Source organism: Monodelphis domestica, chromosome 3 (assembly GCF_027887165.1).
Source record: "Monodelphis domestica isolate mMonDom1 chromosome 3, mMonDom1.pri, whole genome shotgun sequence".
Lineage (NCBI taxonomy): Eukaryota > Metazoa > Chordata > Mammalia > Didelphimorphia > Didelphidae > Monodelphis > Monodelphis domestica.
The window spans coordinates 501221256-501229557 of record NC_077229.1 but is presented as its reverse complement, the minus strand read 5'-3'; positions in this window follow the sequence as shown (position 1 = coordinate 501229557).

The window sequence follows — 8302 nt, the reverse complement described above, 5'->3', positions numbered from 1 at the left end:
TAGGCAGCCAGATATTTTGCTGACTTTCTTTTTTTTTTCTCAGGGAAAGATGGGATCCAGGGGAATGAGGACGAAGGTTTTGTTCCAATTAATTCTCCTGACAAGTGCAAGGAGTTTCATACTCCTTAAAAAGGGAGGGTTGAGGCTATGAGCATTTCCTTAACTGCTGAGCTGAAATTAGCAACCATGTTACACATGAAACTCGGAACCCCATTTTCAGACTTTTTAATATCACCTCAAAAAGAAAGGTCAAGAACCAGTCCAGAAATGTCCACCTCCAGACTTTTCTCTTGATCTCTGGCCCCATGGACACCGTCCAGCAGTGTGCTGATGAACTCTTCTCAATTACTCCTTGCCAAGTATTCCAGGCTAGTTTCAGATGGTCTCCTATGGCCCTATGGTGAGAGGATGTGTTTTTAAAAACCTTTAAAATCCCATATAATTCATATTGTGATGATAAAACTTACATCTCTACTCACATAGGCAATCACAGGAACCCTTGAAGAAGAGAAAGAAAGGAAGGAAGAAAGGAAGGAAGAAAGGAAGGAAGAAAGGGAGGAAGAAAGAAAGAAAGAAAGAAAGAAAGAAAGAAAGAAAGAAAGAAAGAAAGAAAGAAAGAAAGAAAGAAAGAAAGAAAGAAAGAAAGAAAGAAAGAAAGAAAGAAAGAAAGAAAGAAAGAAAGAAAGAAAGAAAGAAAGAAAGAAAGAAAGAAAGAAAGAAAGAAAGAAAGAAAGAAAGAAAGAAAGAAAGAAAGAAAGAAAGAAAGAAAGAAAGGACAGCCTCTCCTGAAGCACATTCAAATTATTGTCCAGGATCTAATTACTCTTCTTGGCTCCAGGACTGGACCAGGCTGAATCCCAATGATTGTCTCACCATGGTGGTGATAGTAATCTTTAAGAGCTTTGCTAGTCTGGTTCTCAACCACATGACAGTACAGGATGGTCCTGCTCTGGTGAGGAGGAGGAAGAGGAGGAGGAGGAGGAGGAGGAGGAGGAAGAGAAGGAGGAGGAGGAGGAGGAAGGCTGACCTATTTCTTAGCTGAGCTGACTTTGCCAATGATTAGACCTTTCCACTGCATTCACCCTGGTAATCGAGTTCAATCTGTCAGCCACCTCAAAGAATCCCAGATTCAAACCATTTGGAACCTGCTGTCTGGGAGTCATATCAAGCCTGGTGCACCAAACCTCTTGCTTTTGGCCAAGGGATTCTTCTTTCCAGGGTTTAATCTGGACCCCATAATTAATCAGCACTTTTTTCTTTGGAGGGAGGCCATTTGCTTGGAGAGAGAAAATAATCTTGCTTTTAAAACACTTGAATACTTTGACCTCCTGGTAGCCTAATGCATTTAATTAAGCAGAGAGATTCTCCAGCCATAGCCAGGCTCCAAACCCCCTCAGTCACCTTTGGTTATTCATCTTCTTTATCACCTCTAGGTAAAGTCATTCAACCTGTTAAAGTCAACTAGACTGAGCAGCTAGATGATACAATGGATAGAGCATAAGACCTGGAGTCAAGAAGACCTGAGTTTGAATGGTGCCTCAGATACTTAACAGTGTGACCCTAGAAAAGTCCTTTAACTTCTCCAGGCCTCCATTTCCTCATCTGTAAAAAATTTAAAAATAGAGAGTTTACTTAACCTCCAAGATTGCTTTGGCCTCTAAATTTTTGATCTTGTGACGTGTTTCTCATGAAGCATTGACTTTCCATGAAGTCACTTTGAGTCATCATCAGTCTCCTTAATTGTTCCTTGAAGTGGTTCTAGGTTCTGGTCCTTTCCTGTTAGCCCAAACTTTAATCCTTCCCCTTTGCTACCAACTCAATGAGGGGGAAAAAAAACAAACCTGCCCCCCCCCTTACCCCCACCCTCGTCTAAACCTCAATTGCCTCTTGTCTGGAGTATTCTTTGTAGGTAATCAACAGAGGGAAGGCAAGCCTCAAGGTTGAGATGAGGAGGGAGAGCATTCCAGGCAAGAGGGAAGAGCCAGTGAAAACCATGGAGTCTGGAACCAGGGTTGTGAGAGGAACAACTTGGAGGCCAGTGTCACGGGATCACAGGAGAGAATAAGGTTTAAGGAGACTGAAAAGTGGGAGGGAAGGGGGACAAGTTATAAAACTCTTTTAAAGACAAATTAAGGATTTTCCATTTGATCTTGGATTTAAGAGGAAGCTACTGAAGTTGATTAAAAAGGAGAGTGACCGAGTTAGACCTGTGCTTTCAGAAGATCAGTCTTGGGAGGCCATTCAGAAGGCCAAAGACTGTTTATTGGAATAGTGCAGGTGGGATGTTATGAAGGTCTGCACCAAGGTGGTAGCTATGTCAGAGGAGAGAAAGGGGTGTAACTAAGAGATATTGTGAGGTTAGAAATTACAAGACTTGGCAAAGGATTGCATATGAAGGACAAGAGAGTGAGGAATTGAGGATAATGCCCAGGTGGTCAGCCTGGGCAACTGATTTATTAAAATGCAATAAAAAACATGAGCTAGTATCATTGTGTGTAAAGGAGGTTTCTTCGTTAAGCCTCTGTAATGATTTGGAACTACATCTTTAGAAGAACAAGAAAGGGTTTAATTTACTTTTAAAAAAAAAGGTCCTTCTGGTATGGCATGGGGGCAACTGACCTCAGACTCTCAAGGGCTTTGCAAAAAGAATATAAACCCTAGTAGTTCCTACCCAACTGTCAACGCTTTAAGACTGGACCAGCACTAGATGGATGTCTGAGACCCAGCTTAGCTAAGTATGGGCTCCTTACTGGGTTGTTGGTCATCAAGTGATAAATTCTTTGGGTCCCCACAACAATTCTTGAAGACTAGCTACTAAGGTGTGAGACTGTGACAATCTGGGAAGCTGAGTACACCAAGGGAAGCCACAGCTCTTCAAAGATCTGAAAGAAAAAGAAAAGTAACTAACAATAATCTCCAGAAACCTGACTTGTCTTAGGTTGGGTGTTCTAATTACCAGTGGTTTTTTAAAATTATTTTATTATTTATTTTTTAAAAATAATTTTTAAATTTTAAAATACTTTTAAATAATAAAAAATTATTATTTATATATTAATATATAATTACCAAAGAAACATGATTGTTTTTCCTTTTAGTACAAGGAGAATTCATACTAGTACATGGAAAATGCTTCTGATTCGTTTCAATGGCATGTATAATATCTGTCTCCCTCAATACAATGCCACAGAAACTATATATGAGTTTAAGGGAGTTTTTGGGTAAGTATCTGAAGTAACTCTGGGTTCACATGGACTAGAAGACTCCGAAGGATCATTTGATTTCTTTTGCTGCTTCTTTCTTTTTGCCTCTTCTCAAGACTGAAAATTCAAGTAAATCTCTAAAACAAAGCTTAGGTACAACTTTTATCTAGTTCTCTTCCAAAAGCGTATTCACTGTATTTTATGGAAAACAGGAATTTTTAAATTTAAATTTTATTTCTTCTACCCTACAAAATGCACAAGATAGAAAGGATTCACTAGAGCCCATGAACAACTGACAAAAACATAAATCACTCAAATGGATTACCAATATTATTAGATCCCTCCTAGAAAGTAAAAGAGTTTTTGTAGAATGGTGGTACAAATAGTGTCCATTCACTTCAGATTTGCATCATTGAACAACTGAGCAATATTGTACAGTGCTAAAAAGGTCCAGACCATCTGATTACCATGGGATAGCTTTGGTCTTGCACCTTACGATCTCTTCTTTCTCAAAATTGTATACAGTTGAGCAAATCTCCCATTTGGAGTCCGGTGCTTGACTAATGAACTCAGAAACTCTCGATTTCCCTGGAAAACTTGAACTCAGGATTACTCATAGGGTAATCCCCCAGGCTACAAACTCTCATTCTCAGGATTAATAGTCTTCTGACCTATGCTCAGGGAAAAAAGCAAAAAGAAAGTAAGGAAAAAAAAGCAAAAAGGCAGGCAGAAACTTACAGTCACTTATTCTTACACCCAAAGAATAGGTCTTCCTATAAAGTTCATTCTTCTGAGCCTCAAAACCATGAAGAATCATCAATATGAGTCCTTGCAACAATGGATTAGGGTGTTTGTTCAACAAAATGCTGCCTTCCAAGAGATGTCCATGACATTAAGTTTATCAAGAGTTCCCTTGATGATCTCCATTACACTTCTATTTGAAAAACACTTCATACTTAAAAAAAAAACCAAGCCAAATCAGAGACCATATGAGCTCAAAACAAAGACATTTAGTTGAACAAAATAGCAGAGCAAAAAAAACTAGGAAAATTCTCAGTCTTTCCTAAATTCCCATTCCAATAGTAAGAAGGAGAATTCACCTTTGGAAGTGAATGACTTTGCTGCTAAGGAAGAAAGAAAAGCCAATAGAATTATACAAAATAAAAATGAACAAAAGAAGACTCCAAGAAGCAGAAATCCAATATTTTTCAAAATTTCAATGAACACTCACAACTCTTGATTCACACCTTTCTTCTTACACCTTAGTCCCCATCATGTACTCTTCAATCTAGGGACATTGACCTCTTGGCTGTTCCACTAACAAAACATCCATCTCTTGGCTCCAGGCATTGTCTCTGGTTGTTCCCCCATGCCTAGAATGTTCTCCCTCTTCATCTCAGCCTCCTGATTTTCCTTCCTTCCTTCCTTCCTTCCTTCCTTCCTTCCTTCCTTCCTTCCTTCCTTCCTTCCTTCCTTCCTTCCTTCCTTCCTTCCTTCCTTCCTTCCTTCCTTCCTTCCTTCCTTCCTTCCTTCCTTCCTTCCTTCCTTCCTTCTTTCTTCCTTCCTTTCCTCCTCCCTTCCTTTCCCAACCCTTCTTATCTAGGACCTTTCCCTCTCTTACCTGTTTCCCACTTATCCTGTGTATAGCTTGCCCTATATAATGCATGTTAGCTTGTTCCCCAATAGACCATGTCTTCATTGGGGTAAAGGACTATCTTTTACCTCTTTTTGTATCCTCAGCACTTAGCACTATGCCTGGCACATTGTTGTTAAATCATTCAGTTGCATAAGACTCCACATGACCCCGTCAATATATCAACATTATCCATGGGGTTTTCTTGGCAAAGATACTGTAATGGTTTGCATTTTCCTTCTTTAGTGGATTTAGGCAAACAGAAGCTAAGTGACTTGTCCAGGGTCACACAGCTAATAAGTGTTTGAAGTGGAATTTGAACTCACCTATCTGACTCACTCACTGAACTCCCTCACAGCTTCCCATGCCTGATATATAGTAGGCACTTAATAAAGTTTGTTATGTTCAACCTCTTCATTTTTTTTACTCTGATTTGTATTTATTCACAGAATTTAGAAGCAAATAGAACATTTGGGATCAGTTAGAGGTGAATTAGACACTCCCATTTGATAGATGTCAAAATTGAAGCCTTGAAATGATTTGCCCAACAGCATTGATCTGACTTGAGTCTGGGGTTCAAACTCAAGTTCTGACTCCAATATCTCTCTTTGGGTAAATTGCTTCTCTGTCTTCCTCTAGCTTAAGGTCCTAAAAGGCAAATATGTTTTCTTACTCAGCTTTGTAGCACATTCATTATACATAGTCTAGAGTGACCTCAAAATCTTAGCATTAGTAGTTCAGACTTTGAGCCCCCCGTATACAGTGTGTATACGCTTACTTGTGCATGTTGTCTCTTTCAGTGGCATGTAAGCTTTTGGGGGACAGGATGATGTTCTCTTTGTATCTTCAGCTTCTACCCTGGTACCCAGCATAGAACAGGCTTTTACTAAATGTTTGTTGATTGATCAGTCATAAGCATATAATAAATATTCACTTAAACTGAATATAACACCAATAATGTTTCCACTTTTAAAGGTTCCAAAGTACCTCCCTAATTTTCTGAACTAGAAAAAATATCACATATTCCTTATGGCATAATCCCCTTCCTCCATGTAGGTCTCATTGTGATATTTCATTTTTTTCAAACCCTTATCTCCTACCGTGTATGTGTTTCAAGGCAAAAGGGTAGTTATGGGCTAGTCAATGGGGGTTAAGTGACTTGCTCAGGGTCACACAGCTAGGAAATATCTGAAGCCAGATTAGAGCTCTCCAGGCTTGGTTCTCTATACACTGAGTTGCCTAGCCATCCCTATGATATCTCACAACCTACTCAAGTAGGTTATATTATTTTGGAAGGCATGTATTGTGGTCATACTGCCTTCCAAGGATCATCCTGGCTCAGTTTGGGGTAGATCATCCTCCAGTAAGTCACAGGGTGATGAATTTTTTGGCTGCTGCAATTCTCAAAGACCATGTACCAAATTTTAGAGGGATTGCGATCTGCATCAGTGGAGGAAACCCATACCATTGAAACGATGGATTCTTGAAGCATTGTAGAAAGCTAACTTCTTCCATAAGAGAAGGGAGTAGCTATTTTTCATGCTATAATGTGTATGTGGAATTCAAATTCAAATAGAGGTGTGATCTAACTGATTTGGATGTTTCATTCAACAATGCACCCATACCTGCCCATCCTGTATAACTCTCGTCTTTGTCCTCCAAAAATTTGCCTCTCGGGGTCCACCCAATATGCTAATGGCCTTTTTCACTTTCTCCTCATATTGCAAGGGTACCAATGGAACACACTTTATTTTAACTTCATAACTTCTCTCACATATGCCCCCTTCTCTCCTCTGATACTGCCTAGATTACTGCAAATGACCTGCTGTTTGGTTTCTCTTCTCCTAGTTAGTCTCTCTCCACTACAATCCCTCCTCCACTCAACTGCCAAAGTGTTCTCCCCTATGATTGGGGATGTAGACTCTACACAATCACCCTAATGCAAATACTAATAATATGGAAATGGGTCTTGATCAATGACACATGTAAAACCCAGTTGGCTACCAGAGGGAGTTGGGAGGAGGGAAGGGAAAGAACATGAGTCATGCAACCATGGCAAAATATCAGAAATTAATTAATTAAATACAATTAAAAAAAAAAAGCAAAGTATTCTCCCTAAACTGGAGATCTGACCATATCATGCCCCTATTTAATAAATTCCAATGGCTCTCTTTCACCTCCAGGATCAAATAGAAAGTCCTATATTTGGAATTCAAAGTCCTTTACAACCTGACTCTTTCCTACATTCCTAGTCTTCTTATACCTTATTCACCTCCACATACTTTGGGATCCAGTGACACTGGCTTCCTCCCTGTACCTTGCTCCAAGATCCACCTTCTCCTGACTCATGGAGTTTTCCCTGGCTATTCCCCTGGCCAGGAATTCTATCCCTCCTCATCTCTACCTCCCGGTTTTCCTGCCTTCCTTCAGTTCTCCACCAAAATCCCATCTTCTAAGAAAAACTTTTCCTGATCCCTCTTTAATGCCAGTTCCTCCCCTTTGTTGATTATCTCCAATTAATCATGTAAACAGATAACTTGGTTTGTACAATTATTATATGAGATCCTTGAGATCTTCTGCCCTTCTTATCCTCATCACCTAGAAGAGTGACTAGCACATAATAGGTGCTTAATAAATATTTATTGACTGACACAAGTTATCCATCTGTCATCACTTGCCCTCCCATTACCAGCCCATCTTCCTTTTCTACCAGACGTCCCCAATGACTCTTTGCTCCAGACTCGATTCTGTTTTGGCCTGCTCACATTCACTTTTGGGATAATAATTTTTCATGTCCTCAGATGCCCTACACTATTTCTCATAACTATATAGCAGCACTGGGAGAATACTAGCATTAAAAAGATGGGCTTTTTTCTGGAAGATGCCTGGAATCATTAAAGGAACTTTTCATTTTTCTGAAGGAAATCCAGTCTTCCTTGCATTTAATTCTTTCCTCAACAAAATCTGAATCTGATGCCTTATTATGGTGGGAGGTGGCTTGAGTTCCTGGGGGCTTTGCCAGTGGAGCCCAAACTTTGGCAAGTTTTACCATGTTGGAAAGACACTAATGACAGATGAAATCTGCTTTCCAAAGACATGCCTAGCTGAGTGTAGAGAAACTTATCACCAATCTGGCTGGCCACTTGGCAATGAATTCCATGGCCATGGCGACCCATGAATATGACAGAGTAGAGCTTTGGGGTGAAGAGATAGTAATGGGGAGCAACAAGTTATGAAATTAAAATGGTACCAACTTAAAGGTCAAAATAAGAACTTAAACTTTTGGCATCACAGAGGACTGGGCTTCTCAACAGCCATGAGAGAATCTACTATATTGGTTTTGAATGTATTTTGCATATACTTTTACGTGTACATATCATGTCCCTCAGTAGAATATAAACTTCTTCGGAGTAGAGACTGGTTCATCTTTGTCTTTATATCCCCAGTGCTTGGCCCATGGTAGGTACTT